The sequence below is a fragment of the Kogia breviceps genome, chromosome 18 (assembly GCF_026419965.1).
Source record: "Kogia breviceps isolate mKogBre1 chromosome 18, mKogBre1 haplotype 1, whole genome shotgun sequence".
In the NCBI taxonomy this organism is placed as follows: Eukaryota; Metazoa; Chordata; class Mammalia; order Artiodactyla; family Physeteridae; genus Kogia; species Kogia breviceps.
This window is the reverse complement of record NC_081327.1, coordinates 53657567-53673013: the sequence shown is the minus strand read 5'-3', so window position 1 is coordinate 53673013 and position 15447 is coordinate 53657567. Positions and strand designations below refer to the sequence as shown.

The following is a 15447-nucleotide window of genomic DNA, read 5'->3' as shown; positions in this document are numbered from 1 at the left end:
ACACAGCGTTACTACAGAGACACCTGACTTCTGAGGTGGCTGTATCGGGTGCTGGGGGACCGGAAGCCAGCGGTGGGGGAGGAGCGAGAAAGGGGGTCTGCCCCACGGGGCCCAAACTCTGAGCCCTGAGCTTTGTTTGGGACTCAGACAGTGGCCTCCTGCTGAACACTCCCGTGCCCCCAGATTAACTTCCCCGATAGGTAACTCATACCTCTGGGCCCCTGTCTCGGATGCTCAAGCAGCCGTGGGTGAGAACGGCAACTGCAGCGCTGCTTGTCCGGAGGAAGGATGTAGACGTCCGTTAACAGGAGCCAGGCTGAAACCCATGGGGTGTATTAAAGGCAGATCGAACGGGCCAGACCACAGACATCTACTTGCAGAGGCATTTCTCAAACAACCTGGGGCTGGAAAAGCAAGTCGTGGAATGACGCGGTCTGAATGGTAATATTTACACAAAGATTAAAAACCTAAAACACAATACTGCTTCTCGTTTATGGATGCATAAAGCTGTGTCAAAAGTATAAAGACAGGGGCTTCCCTGGTGGCGCAGCCGTTGAGAGTCCGCCTGCCGATGCGGGGGACGCGGGTTCGTGCCCCGGTCCGGGAAGATCCCACATCCGGGAACCCGTGAGCCATGGCCGCTGCGCCTGCGCGTCCGGAGCCTGTGCCCCGCGATGGGAGAGGCCGCGACGGTGAGAGGCCCGCGTACCGCAAAAAAAAAAAAAAAAAAAAAAAAGTATAACACATGAAAGAGAAACACCAAATTGATGGTGGGAGACCGTCCGGAGGGGCGGGGAGGGAAAGGACTGGAACGGGTACACAGGAGGCCTTGGCTGAATCGGGGATGCTTTTTCGAACAAGTGTGACATCAGGCTGAGACGTGACGAAGCTGTGCAGGGGTGCACAGGCAAATTCATGAAGGACTCAGGCACCGGGACTGGGCTCTCAGCAATTCCTTAGCACCCATGGTGATCACACCTAGAATTTCAAATAACACTTAAAAAAAGGTTCAATTTGAAGAAAATTCGAACCTGCAGAGAAGTCGCAAGGACAGAACAATGACCACCCCCTCACACAGGCCCCTCACCCAGAATCCTCCCGTTAACAGCGTCCTCTGTCAGCATCTTCCCAGGAAGCCGCCCTTGACTTCTGGGGACACGTGCAGGTTCAAGGCACCTGATCCTTCAAGAGGTCACCTGTGTCCCCTAGCAACAGGAACCTCCCCTTCCATAATCAGGGTATAATGATCACGTTCAGGAAGCTTAATATGATTTCACACTATTACTTAATAATAACTCATATTTCCCTATCTAATCCCAGGCTGGGTGGCAATTTCCCCCCAATCCAGGATCCACCTAGGATCATTCCTTGCATTCTAGAGTCACGCTAAATAGCTTTTTACAGGAACACTATTTTGTGCTTTTTGGAAGTTTCCTGGCATCTTCCAGATTCAACCCACGGGGAGCCTCGGCGTGGAAAGAGAAGCCGCCCCCTGCCCCCGGCCTCAGCTGGCCCTGGTGAGGGAGGGTCCGAGCCAGGGACCCATCTCCGTCTAAGCCTCCTCTGTGTGCTGCCCTCATCCTCCCAGGATGCTAATGGTGACCCGGGGAAGGTGTCACCTGGCTCTCTCACTTGCGGTCTTTCCCCACATCAAGCAGGGGAGTGAAGCCACGGAGAGGCCCAAGCTCCTTCATGATGAGGGTTCTGGACCCACCAGGCTTCTCGGGAGTTTGCACCGGGGCAGGGTTGCTGAGCTGGGAGAATACGCACCTTAGGTTGGGTGCAGCTGGGTAGTGATGCTTCTAAATCCTGTGCAGCTGCTCCCCCGTTTCCAGCCCCACGGGGCGTCCTGCACGCCCACTGGAACTGGTACCAGGCGCTGAAGCGCCCGATGGGGAGCGCACGGCATCAGCTGGTGCCGGGCCATCTTCCGCTGTCAACCCGGCCGCGGACTGAACACGTTCAGCCGCTGCCTCCTCTCTCAAGCCTGCACCCGGAAGCAGGGCAAAGACCTATAAAAACACACGTAGTCACAGACACTGTCAGAGACGCTTCAAGGTTTGGGCAGCCACTGTTACACGCAATTCACCGTTGGCATATCACACACAGCAATAACTCAACAACCCTGTATGAAAACCCCTATTTGTTCAGGCCGCTGTGGTTGGAGTGCCATCTGATGTGCCATCTGTCATGCATTCCTAACGGAAGCAACTTCCTATAGGTACAGCTGGCCGGAGCCTGAAGTTCACAGCAATGGACGCTTGCTCTATCATCCGCTGCTACGAGCAACACCGTGCAGTCTGGTTCTGGCCCTGGAGAGAGACTGCTTGGGTTCAAATCTTGACGCTGTTCCCGAGTGACCTGGGTCAAGTACCGAAGCCCTTTGAACCCCCATCTCCTCACGGGTAAGATGCAGATAATAGTATGAGAACTAAGTGAACTGGGGCAGTAAGCCCTTGGGCAGTGCCTGAGCCGGCAAGCGCACAGCCTGCGAGCTGCTGGCGTTGGGACACCGACCTGCCGGCCCTCCCAGGGGCGGCTCCTCCCACGGAATGAACGTGGTGAGCAAATTTCTTGCATCAGTAGAAAAATATTGAAATCAATGGAAACATATTTGGACCATACGTACAGATTAATGGTCATATTCTGAAAACACAGAAAGATCCTGAAACAGAAAAAGAAAAACTGACAACCCAGTTTTGACAAATGGGCAAGGCACTTGCGCTGGCAATTCACAAAGAAGAACCATAAATGGCCGATAAATAATCACGAGTTCCACCAGTTAGTGAAGAAAAGCAAACTAAATCAACAGAGAGAGAAATTTTTTAGCTACCATTTTCAAATGATAGCATCAGGCCCCAATATTGGTGAGACTGCAGGAAAATGCGCCGTTATCCCACAGTGCTGGTGGGATTTAAAATGTCCGTCTTTCTAGGGTCAAGTCAGCAACATCTATCAAGGCTTTCTAAGCATTGAGTATCTATGAATTTACCTTAAGGAAATAATGACAAATGTGCTCAAGGAGCTCTGAGAATGTTCACTGCCTGCTGCTTATAAAGTGAACTGCATTCAACCTAAACATCCAGCAAAAGGGGTCATTTACATAAATTATGACACGTCCACACCATGAAAAACTTTGTACCTTTACACAGCAGTAGAACGAATGTTTACTGATACAGAAAGTGTTCACAGTTTATTGTTAGGTGAAGAAATAACTTAAATAAGAAGCTGTACATACGGTAAATCCATTTTGGTAAAAAATGAAAAGTACACTTTCGCAAAGGAAAAATATTTAGAGTCATACACTCCCAAACTTTAACACTGTTCTTTTTGAGTAGCAGAATTGTGGATAATTTTCATTTTCTTTTGATTTTTTTATATTTCCTAGTCTCTTTATAATTTTATAGGCATCACATTTATTTTTTTTTAAACGGAAATAAGTTGTGATGACCCATGTAAACTAAAATTGGATAGGCATGGAAAAAATACTGCTTTTTGATATACTTTTTCAAAAAGTGGTAATAAAGGGGATTTTTCCACTTCCTTTGGAATCTTATAGTCTTTTTCAAAACTAGAGAAGAATCCAGTTGTATAAGTGGGCAGTGTAAATTCCACCAGGGGAGTTTAACGGATTTACTCATTAAGAGCCTGACACGTGAGGCTAGAAACTCATTGAGAGTTTCAGCCTTTGTCTCGTCCTGAATCCAACAAGAAGTGAAGTCTTCTGCTTAGTAGAGTGTTCATTACACAATAAATTGAATATAGCCACTGAAAATATTCATGCAAATATCTTCATTAGTGAAATCACACAATTAACCTGAAATACACGCTAAATGAAGCAGCCAAATTGTTGCATATCTTCCCAGCTCTTAATTATAATTTTGGTAATCAATTTTTCTCCTGATTACCAAAACGAAAAAAAAAAAAAATCTTCAGCGTATGCACAGATCTGAGGCTGAGCTGAAATGCGAGATAAAGCCCTGAATCGTTTTTAGCGAAGAAGGCCGTTAACCTTTCCTGTGTTTTTGTTCATTGCAGGCATCTCCTGCTAATGCTCATTGCTCAAGATGATTGGATTTTAACAAGAGCTTTTTGGATCAAGCATCAGTCCTTCCTGAACTGCACGTTTTGCAAGTGCCACTGTCATTAAAGGTTACCATTATCACCTTCCCAGCGTATATTTCTAAAATGGCTTTTGACTGCGGTTTAAAAATTTTCCCTAAGTGAAAACGGGACACCCAAGCTCACACCCCGAGGTACTCAGACAACCCTGTCCTCGTGGTCACATGTCCCACCTTCTCTGGTCTCTTGTTCTCCAATGAACTTAATTAGAGGATTTGAGGTGGGAAGACCACGTAGTACAGCAAAACCCTGGGGGAGGGGCTTAGTCCTGGGGAGCCTCGATTTCTAGTAACTGTAAAATGGAGAAGAGAACAAATTCACAAGCCAGTGAGGATTGAGAGGGGTCGTCTCTGGCACATGTGAAGGAGAAAATATATTTGCTGACATTTAGATTGGTATCTTTTAACATGTTCTCCCTGAAACAGTCTACCTCCGAAGACTAAATAGGAAGTTATCACCTCTAGATAGGATAGGACAGGGCAGGGCAGGTGGGTACCTGATCTTTCTAGCAAGATGTTGATTTTGACCATTTGACCTTAGAGTTCCTCCCAAGACGTCGAAATGCCTAATGCTCAGTCATGAGAGTAGAGCTGGGGAGAACACATATATGATGTAGAGAGAAAAGCCGGGAAGGCAGGGCCTGGGAGGGCAGGTTGTGCACTGCACAAGGACGCCCTCTAAGGGGTGCCTGCCGTTCATGGCAGAGATGCTGTAGATTTGTGTATCTTACCCTGAGAGTTTTCTAGATACAAAATCAGTACATTACAGTGATTTTCTGCCAGATGGAAGTAAAGTATCCTGCGGAAGGGACGCATCTTTCTAAATTGCACAAAGACACTGTATAGTCTGCCGCGTGGGGCACGCCCTCTGTCGCTGACTCCACAGGAAACGTGTGGGGAGCAGAAGGGAAGATCAGGCGCGTGGGTCCTTCGGAGGAGACCCTGGTTGGGGAGTTACGGGGGAACCTGAGGGTGGAGGGCTCCTGCCCGGTTCCTGCCCGGGACCTGGAAGGGGGCTGTGTCTCGGGTGGTCCCAGTCACGTCAGGGTGAAGCTGGTGATACAGCAAGATGAGAAGAGAAGGCCTGAAGGGCCGGGCAGGCTCCTGGCAGGAAACATGTGGTCAGTTCAGACTGGGAACTTGCCAAAGATGTGGGCCGAGCGGAGAAAAGCCAGCAAAAGCAGAGAGCCCTGGCGCTCCTCAGCCGGCACGAGCCCGCGGGTGGGTGTGGCGAAGCCGGACGGACAGGCTGCCCTGCAGGGCCGGGCCTGAGCGAGAGGCCCAGGCAGGGAGGGAACTAATTCCCAGCCTCACCGTCCCCCCTCCCTTTGCGTGCGTGTACGGTAGGTGGAGCGTGTGTCTTCCCAACACGAACCAAGCACGTAACGCCAAAGGCTGGAAGTGACGCTGACCTCCCGTCCCCAGCCCTGACTGTCCCGTGCCCTGACCGTCCGGCTCCACTGCCGGCCTGGCGGGAGGAGCGCCCTGCTAAGGCTGTGGCCCAGTGCCCCAGCCAGAGCAGTAGGGGCGGCTCGCCCTGCCCGGGAGAGTGTATGCGAGAGACCTTGTTTCAGGTCGCCCACAAACTGAAATTTGGGGGGCCAAGAAGGAGGGGGGACTCCAGATACAGGGCCCAGGGCCCAGCTGGGATAAACGTGTGGGGTGGGAGAGAGCGTGGCTCTCGGCACTGGTGGGGAGGTTCCAGGCGGCCTGGGTGTGGGAGAGGCCTGGGGTGCGTCTTGCTCACATGGGCTTTCTCACCGAGCCACGGGCAGGTGGGCTCCAGAATCAGCATACACGGAACTCCCTACCGAGATTCCAGAACTCTCCTCCTAGCATGCCAGCACACGTGCCCTCTGCCTTCCCAGAAAATGTCCCTTCCGGAAAACCTCTGCTAGTAACGTAGAGGCAGGATGTGTTGTGTGTGTGGTATATGGGTGCGTGTGTGCGTGGGCGTGTGTGTGTGTGTGAAGGGGTGGAAGAGGGGGGAAGAGAGGGTGGAAGAAGAAGGTAGTGAAATCAAACCCTCCTCTAACACTCAATCCCATATAGCTAAATGATAAGGGTATCCTTATGATGGAATGTTCTAGAACCATGAAAGAAGTCTTATTTCTCAAAAAATAACAGATCATCAGCACTTGGAATGACAGATGCAGAAGTCTTCGATAAAATCTTAGCAACCGGCATAGAACAACTCATTAGAGAAGGCTCGCCCAGACCACGTCGGCTTTGTTCTTCATGTAATTTATCACTACATAAGAGAAAACATTTAAAAGCATTAATAACTGAAGAAGAAAATTAGAAAAAAAATGATTCGATGCCCTCTTTTCATAAAGGCTGGAAAAACAGTAGTTAGAGGGAGTTTTCCCTTAACACAATGACCCTTTGCGTTTGAAATTCAACTCCAACAGAGATTTAAGGAAGAGCCCGCCTTCTGCGCTTGGCACGGTGCCAGGGCCTGGGCCGGCCTCGCCTGTCCTCTCGGCCGTGTGTAAACCTCACTCTGCTCCTGCACTGCCTCTTCGGCCTCACCTCCTCCCATTCTCTCCCTTGCTCATTTAGCAACAGCCTGGCTGGCCTTCCTGATCCCCTGGAGCATTCCAGCTTCGCTTCTGCCACAGGGCCTTTGCACTGAGGGCTCCCTCTGCCTAGGACACTTCCCCCTGCCCCCGATATCCCCACGGCTGGCTCCCCCATTTCTCTGAGCTCTCAGTTCAAATGTCACTGTCTTCGTAGGGGCTTTCTTGAGAACGCTATGTGAAAAAAACAAGGGCCAACCCCAACGACCTACCAGAGGTCTCTCCATCTCTCCTCCCTGCCCGTTTTTTCTCTCTCATCATCACCTGCATACCACATACTGACTTGTTTATTTAGTGTCTGTCTTCCGCTGCCAGAATGCCAGGACCACGAGGGCAGGGCCTTCATTCGCTGTTTCTCAGGGCCCAGAACAATGCCAGGCACAATAATTGCTCAGAGAATATTTGTTGCATGAATGAACAGACAGGCCAAAGGGCTCTGCCCTGCGGGAGAAGCTGTAACGTCCACAAATTCTCCATTTCAAACCTTCTTGCTTAGAAATTCTGTTTGCTTGCATTTAAACATTTATTTCTGAAAAAGCAAAATATGCGCCTGCTGTAAAACTGGAAAGACACAGACTTAGGCGTACACTAAGCCCCTCCCACCCAGGGAGACCACGCCCCTTGCCAGTCCATACATGGAAAAGGGCGGCTGAAGTGTAATTCATTTATTTACTTATTTGTATACATTAATTTTTAAAAATTTTATTTATTTTTGACTGCATTGGGTCTTCGTTGCTGGGTACGAGGCTTTCTCTAGTTGTAGCGAGCGGGTCGGAGTACAGGTTCTAGGCACGCAGGCTCTGGAGTTGTGGCACATGGACTCAGTAGTTGTGGCACATGGGCTCTAGAGCGCAGGCTCAGTAGTTGTGGCACACGGGCCTAGTCGCTCCACGGCATGTGGGATCTTCCCGGACGAGGGCTCGAACGCGAGCCCGTGTCCTCTGCACTGGCAGGTGGATTCTTAACCACTGCTCCACCAGGGACGCCCCGCAAGTGTAATTTAAATTTGCATTTCTTTCTGCCAAGTGAGACTGAGCCTCTTCTCATTAAGAGCAGTTAATAGCTGTTTTTTCTGAGGACTGTCTGTTGATTGCCTCATGCATTTTTTTCTTGTTGCTTCATCAGAGCGCTTTTCATATTAAAGAAATCAGGCCTATGGATATGCAAATAGGTTTTCCCAGTCTGTCACATCCTTTGGCTTGTTTGTGGCATGCACTTTCACACAGAACAGCTTCATTTCCCTGTCAAATGCATCAATATCCTTCATGGCTGCAAAGCACTGTGTCACACTTGGAAAAGCTTCCTTTACTCAAAAATTATACACAATTTTTCATGCATCTTTTTGTGATCCTTTTACTTGCTGTTTGCAGGCAGATGAGGAGTAGACTTGACCCTCTGTATTCCACGCAATAGGCCAGTAAGTTATCCTTCGATTTACTGTGAGCCCACAAAGTCTGTCCCAGGGAAAACACCAAAAACCGAAGCACCATGGTTTGTGGTTAGAAGGTGTCTTTCGTGGTTTCTAAAAACCACAGGGGCTGGGGGATGGGCTGCGTGTCGGGGGACTTACGCAGCTGTCCTGCTCGTGGTGCTGCCCTGGAGGTCCAGAGAGGGTCAGTAATGAAGATTTCCCGCCCACGGCACAGGGCTGGATGCTGTCTGGGGCGCCTCCTGAGGTTTCTGGACATGGCGTCCACTTCAGAAAAATACTAGGGAGGTGAAACCCCGTGACAGGTCTCTAGCACACAGTGTTCTGGAATTTCTATCTCATTGGGATTCAAAGAAATCCAAATATGAGTGAACCGCAGAGGACTCTTGAGGGTAGGGGATCCTGTAGGTGCCTTTTCTTGGAAACTTTGCACCCTTGACTGTAGGAGGGTCTGTTCTGTCCTGACACTTCCGAGCTCACTCCTTCTGAGGCTTTGGTCTCAGCTTGTCTTCTGAGGAAGGAGATGCTTGCTTTTCTCATTTCCTCTTCCTCTCCCGCTGGGTCATTTCCTACTATGGCCACAGCGACCCTCTCTACATGCTGATCGCTCCCAAACGTGTTATCTCTGCTGTGTGCTTTTAAAGCAAGACGTTTTGAGGCGGAGTGCTAACTTGGAGGAAGCTAGGAAGAATATTTAGTTATTTGGTTTTTAAAAACATTAATACTTTTATCGTTTCAAAAAATGATAACACGGGTATGTTTTCTAAAAGCTGAACGATGTATAAAAGGGCAATGAATAATTCTCAAGAACAAAACACCCTCAGTAGTCTACTCCCCGCAAACAACCATCCTTCTCAGTATTTGGTCTCTGCTCTATGGATAAAAAAACCAACCAATAGGCTTTGTTGAAAAGGAGGAGTTTTACTATACATACTGTTTTTAATGAGAAAGCATTTGATTTTACTTACATTTGATAGTAACAGAATCTGAAGTTGAACTAAAGAAATCTCCACATTTTTGGACACACACACATGCGCACGATCAAGAGAAACAAGTTCACTGTCCCTTTAAACCTAAGAAAAAAGCTGATAAAACCCACAGAAGCTGAATTCATTAACTTTTTCTAAGACTCCATGTTTTATTTAACTCTAGATGGTATTTACTGACTTTTGGGCATGAAAAAAATTTTAAATGTTGAAAATCTGGGGAGTAAAGCAAATTAGATAATTACAATTGTGACACTCGAACTAATTAGTTTTGTCTTCTTGACTCTGTTTTAGAGCTGAAATCCAAGAAGACAAAAACACAATTCAGTGGCTTTGAAGATTTTTTGCCTTCCGATTTTGCCTCAGGAGTAAGAACTTAATATGAGTGGAAAATTAAGATTTCTGGTATACACAACAAAGATAAACTAAGGAATTCCATAGAGTTCAAATTACTGTCAGTGTTCCCAAATGGCACTTTTTATCTGTGGTTGAGGGAAGGAGAAATATCAATCTTGCTAATAAGTAAGATAACCAATTTGAGTGTAATTTCCTGGAATGTATTAATGGATGGTTTGGTTTTTAAAGCAGTCAGGGGACCTGGAGCTGAAATCTGGATGTTCTTTACAATCCACAGAAAAGACATGACAAGTTGTTCTAATGCGATTAGAAGATTATGCCTGATCACATTGCTCTTTCTAAGCATATCGTCTATGAAATTGGCAATAAAAAAAGAGATCCTTGCTGTTATAACTTGATCCTCCTACTCCGTGGAATTAATCCATCCAACAGAAATAAAGGGTTGCTTCCCTCATATCTCTCTTCATTTGTTCACCCATTCATCAATTCTTTGTTTTGCTCATGGTCTCATTCATTCATTCAATAAATACTTATTGGGAATTTACTAGTGCCAGCACCCCACTAGGCATGAAAGAAACAATGATGAATGCAGCAGTCAGTGTTTGCTGGGTAACAAGTCACACTATTACTTAGTATGGAAACTCAGTTTGATTTACAAGTATTAAGATATTTTTAAAAAGAACCCTCCTACACTGCTGGTGGGAATGTAATTTGGTACAACCACTACAGAGAACAGTGTGGAGGTTCCTTAAAAAACTAAAAATAGAATTACCATATGATCCTGCAATCCCACTCCTGGCCATATATCCAGAGAAAACTATATTCGAAAAGATACGTGCACCCCAATGTTCACAGCAGCACTATTTACAATAGCCAGGATATGGAAGCAACATAAATGCCCATCAACAGATGAATGGATAAAGAAGATGTGAGATACATCTATATATATCTATATATAGATATATAAAATGAAATACTACTCAGACTAAAAAAGAATGAAATCATGCCATTTGCAGGAACATGGATGGACCTAGAGATTATCATACTAAGTGAATTAAGTAAAAAAGAAAAAGACAAATATCATATGATATAGCTTATATGGGGAATCTGAAAAAAAGATACAAATGGGGGCTTCCCTGGTGGCGCAGTGGTTAAGAATCCGCCTGCCAAAGCAGGGGACACAGGTTTGAGCCCTGGTCTGGGAGGATCCCACATGCGGCGGAGCCACTAAGCCCGTGCACCACAACTACTGAGCTTATGCTCTAGAGCGCGCGTGCCACAACTACTGAAGAAGCCCACGAGCCTAGAGCCCATGCTCCGCAACAAGAGAAGCCACCGCAATGAGAAGCCCGCGCACTGCAACGAAGAGTAGCCCCTGCTCGCTGCAACCAGAGAAAGCCCGCGCGCAGCAAGGCAGACCCAACGCAGCCAGCAAGCAAGAAATGAACTTATTTACAAAACAGAAATAGACCCATAGACATAGGAAAAAAACCTTATGGTTATCAAAGCGGAAGGTGGAGGGAGGGATAAATTAGGAGTTTAACACATACACATTGCTATAAATAAAATAAATAATCAACAGGAACCTACTGTATAGCACAGGGAACTCTACTCACTATTTTGTAATAACCCATAAGGGAAAAGAATCTGAAAAAGAATATATATATTCTTTTCTGGTTATATATATATAGTTATATATACACACAACTGAATCACTGTGCTGTATACCTGACACTAACACAACACTGTAAATTAACTATACTTTAATAAAAAACAGAGAAAGGATATTTAATTCTCACCAAAACCTTATGACATAGAGTATGAGCCCCATTTTTAACATGAATACACAGAAGCACATAGAGGTTATGTAACTCTCGGGGTCTAGGGGGCATAGATATTGAACAAATGAACCATGTATAAAAGTCTAGGTGGTCTGTATACAAGTCTACTTCCACTATTTTCTGCAGGTCAGGAATATTTCTTGGTTGGACATAACTACAGGATGGTTGTATAATCACAGTTATGCTGAGTGTGAAGAGAGACCGTAGCCGGTGCCATCAGGACACAGATCGCAGAGTGACCTGTCCTATGCTAGGGGTTGCTATGCAACCTCTCTCCCCAGAAGGGATGTTCAAACTCCCATCTAAAGGATACGAGAAAGAATAAGGGAGAGGGAGAGGGGTGGGGAGAGAGGAAGGCTCCAGGAGCACAGTCACCAGGGTTTGTGAATCACCACTAATCCACACTACAGAGTGAAATCTCGACCAGGTAAAAAGGGGGTCGCCATGCCGGGCAGCAAAGGGGGCTCCCTCAAGGGGACTTCTCCCTCTTAGGAGAATCACGCACAGGTTTTGAAAATAAGTTGCACTGTTTAAAACTCCAGGACAAAATTAGAGAGGCAGATGTCATGTGTATTAGTCCAATCATTAATTCATTCAACTACTGAGTGCAGACTAGATTCTACAGTTCCAGACCCATTCCAAGGATCTACCCAAACATGTACCCATATAGAAAAAGAGTGTGTGTGGGGGGCATTCTCTAACATATGTTCAAACCTGATTCATTTTTTTTTACCACATTCCCTCTCCCACACCACCAACATGTCTTGATAATAATCATCGGTATTGACTGGCCTAGCTCATTCTTTTTGAAAGTACGTACAGTACTGTTTATTTACATCTTGATGGATTTTAGGTTGTTTATAAATTTCTCCTTTTGCAACCAGGGCTACCAGGAATATCTTTGTTCTTGTCTCTGCACACGAGTAAGTTTTTCTTTAATATCTAGAAATGAAGGTGCTGCGTTCTAAACATTTTAATAGCTACTGCGACAATACCCTCCAGTAAAGCTGTACCAATCTGTATCCTTATCAACGTATTACGAGAGTATCCATTCCTCTGCCAATGCTAGGTATCATCAATCATTAAAATACTTAACAAACCGGGCTTCCCTGGTGGCGCAGCGGTTGAGAGTCCGCCTGCCGATGCAGGGGACACGGGTTCGTGCCCTGGTCCGGGAAGATGCCACATGCCGTGGAGCGGCTGGGCCTGTGAGCCGTGGCCGCTGAGCCTGCGCGTCCGGAGCCTGTGCTCCGCAACGGGAGAGGCCACAACAGTGAGAGGCCCGCGTACCGCAAAAAAAAAAAAAAAAAAAATTTAACAAACCGAAAAGCTGAAATAACCCCCCAAAATACCACCACACCAAAAATAAACAAACAAAAAACTAAACCAACTGGAATCCTGATTTCAGTGCTGAGGTAGTTTGAATCTGAATTGTCCTATTTTTCAGCGTAGCCCTTATCAATTGTGAAGTGGCTCAGTTTATGAGACACTATCTCACCTTTCAGAAGTAATTTGCTTTGGGAAATTGCCCAGTTTTCTTTAAAAGTTTGTGTATGAATTGAGGGTTATGCTGCCTGCAAATGAAGTTTAAGGTTTATAGCAAACAGTGTGGCTCTGAAGGATATCAAAGTAACGGCTCAGAGCCATTTCGAAGTGTTCACAAGGCTCCTACCAGAAGAAGAGCACACACGGGCGGGGAAGCCACGCCGTGCTGAGGGTTCGCTCGTTACAGAATTCCTTTCCGGGGTAAAAATAACACACGCTGGCAGGCCACCTTCCTCTGAGCAGAGCAAATGTGACAATGCTTTATTCCTCGGATTCATCAAGAAAGGACGGTAATAGCCACGCTGATAAACGTAGGCTTTATGATTTCAGAAGTTGTTTATGAAAAGCATGACTCGGGCAATGCAGACGTGGAACCATAAGAAATCTGAACGGGGCCTTTGACTCGGGCTGGTTCAATAAAAGCCATTATGTTTTACTTTATGCTTAACACAGTTATAGTTTAAATTTAATCAAGCTGAGTCTTAAGTGGCATACTTCTATTAAACATGGAATTGACTGAATACAACGGGTTATTTTTCCTTTAAAAATTACTCCAAATTGGACTGAATTGATTCTAAGTGCTCAAGACTGGACCATTTGGTGAAGTCACTGGTAGGGATAGAAAACACAGCCAGTAACCTAGGCCCTTATTCTTACGGAATTTCATGTTACGTTACTAATAGAGAATGCGATCACTCCTCTCGGAAGGCTCACACTTACAATAGAACAGTGCTTTCTGTGGTTCTGGGGTGTGATTACTGTGAAACCGAATTTAAGAAAACCACCGTATACTACCGAATCCATATAAAGAATTCATCTCTTGCACCAAGCTACCCAATCCATAAGAAACCCCTGTTGACTCCACCTCCCAAATACACATCCGCTTCATCCAGTTCTCAGGGTCCACTGCTCCTCTCAGGCACCACCATCCCTTGTCTGGACCCCTGCCTGCACCAGCGCAGCCTCCCAGGGCTCTTCCGGCATCCACTCCGTCTCTGGCTGGCGGATGTAGTTTGGTACCAATCCAGCAACTGTCACCCTCCTTGCTAAGAACACCCAAAAAACGAAAGAGAGGGTGATCCCATCTCCATCCCAGGGGTAGATTCTGGTTACCTGTTTTCACTGCGGTGGATGGTCCAGCGGGCCACGAGGACAGCTTCCTCCTTTTGCTAAAAAAAAAGTTACTGGAGGTGTTGCTATTCTTTCCTCTGGATATCGATGTGCGTGGATGAGATGCCTGGAAGGAGGGCCCCATCGGGTCGCCAGCCCCAGGACGAGGCCAGCACACTGCGGGTGGCCTGGGGCTCCTGCCACAGAGTCTCCTCTGAGTTGCCAGCAGCTCCAGGACCTCTCGAGCTCAGAGCCCCGCTCGCAGTGACCAATTTCTGGGCCCGACTTTCCTCACTCCTTTGCCCAGCCCAATTCTTTCTGCTCCTGTAAAATCTTCCTCCCCCAGACGAGTACTTTCTTATAAGCCTTACCCTAGTTTCTCAGACTTTGCTTGCTTTGATGACCTTGACAGTTTTGAGCGGCACCAGTTGGTGTTTTGTAGAATGTTCCCGTTTCAGAATTTGTTTGATGTTGTTCTCACGGTCAGAGTTTGGTGATGAGTTCTGGGGACCAAGACTTTCAGAGGTAAAGTGTCTTTCTCGTCACACCATTATCAAGGAAGGGTACGTACGATCAACATGATTTATCACGGTTGATGCTGACCTCGATTTGTTTGGCTTTTCACTGTACAGTTGCTCTTGGGAAGGTCACTCTGTGCTGCCTACACCTAAGGAGGGGGGGTTCTGCTCCCCCAGAGAGCCATTTCAGGGAAGGCTGGCAGGTCTCTCAGGGAGCCCCCCAGCCAGGGTCTCCGTCAGAGGAGCCTGCGTTCTCCAGGAGCGGAGCAGGCTCAGTGTCTCTGCCACCCTCTGTCACTGGCTGGGCACAGCGTGGCCACGGCAAGTGTGGCCTCGGCGCAGAGGTGGCAATGGCTTCCAGGAGGCAGCAGCTGAGTCTGTGGGGCAGTCCCCCTCCCTGCACTTGGAGATCTTTGGGCCACCTCCTCGCGGAAGCCTGGGCCGCAGGGAGAAGCCACATGTAAATGCTCCCTTGACAGTCCCGGCCGAGGTCCCAGACAGCCACCAGAATCAACCACCAGCCACCTGAGAGACAAGACCACCAGCCTCCGAGCCTCCCAGAGAAGGCGCTGGGCATCGTGGAGCAGTGACAGGCTCTTCCTGCTGCACCCCACCCAAATTCCCGACCCAAAGAATGTCCAAGCACTAAAAAAGTGGTTCTTTTTCACCACTAGGTTTTGGGATGATGTGTCATGCAGTGCCAGTACCTGGAACGCTGCCTGCCCTCACTTCCATGAGGACAGCCTGTCCCTTATAATAACCCCCCGTTTTGCTGATGTGGCCGTGGTGGCTTCTGTGACATCCACCCTGAAGCGTCACTGAAGACCCTCTCTGGTCTGTGGCTTAAGCAGTCACTGGAGCCACCGGTGAGGGGTGCTGAAAGGAACATTCTGCTTTTGACAGCAGCAAAATCTGCACAGCCACCGAGAGCTCTTCCAAGCCTGGGGCTCAGTCCTCCGGC

At 47.4% G+C, this 15447-nt stretch overlaps 1 long non-coding RNA gene across 3 annotated transcripts in view; it reads right to left on the bottom strand.

Annotated features, from left to right (window-relative positions):
• Positions 1–215: 215 nt before the first annotated feature.
• LOC136793130 (uncharacterized) overlaps positions 216–15447 on the bottom strand; it is a 31455-nt gene continuing 16223 nt past the window's right edge. For all 3 annotated transcript variants that reach the window (XR_010838000.1, XR_010838001.1, XR_010838002.1), the window contains 2 exons: positions 1771–2012; positions 216–404 (listed from right to left, as the gene is read on the bottom strand). This is a non-coding gene — a long non-coding RNA (uncharacterized lncRNA). The remainder of the gene's footprint in view (positions 405–1770; positions 2013–15447) is intronic.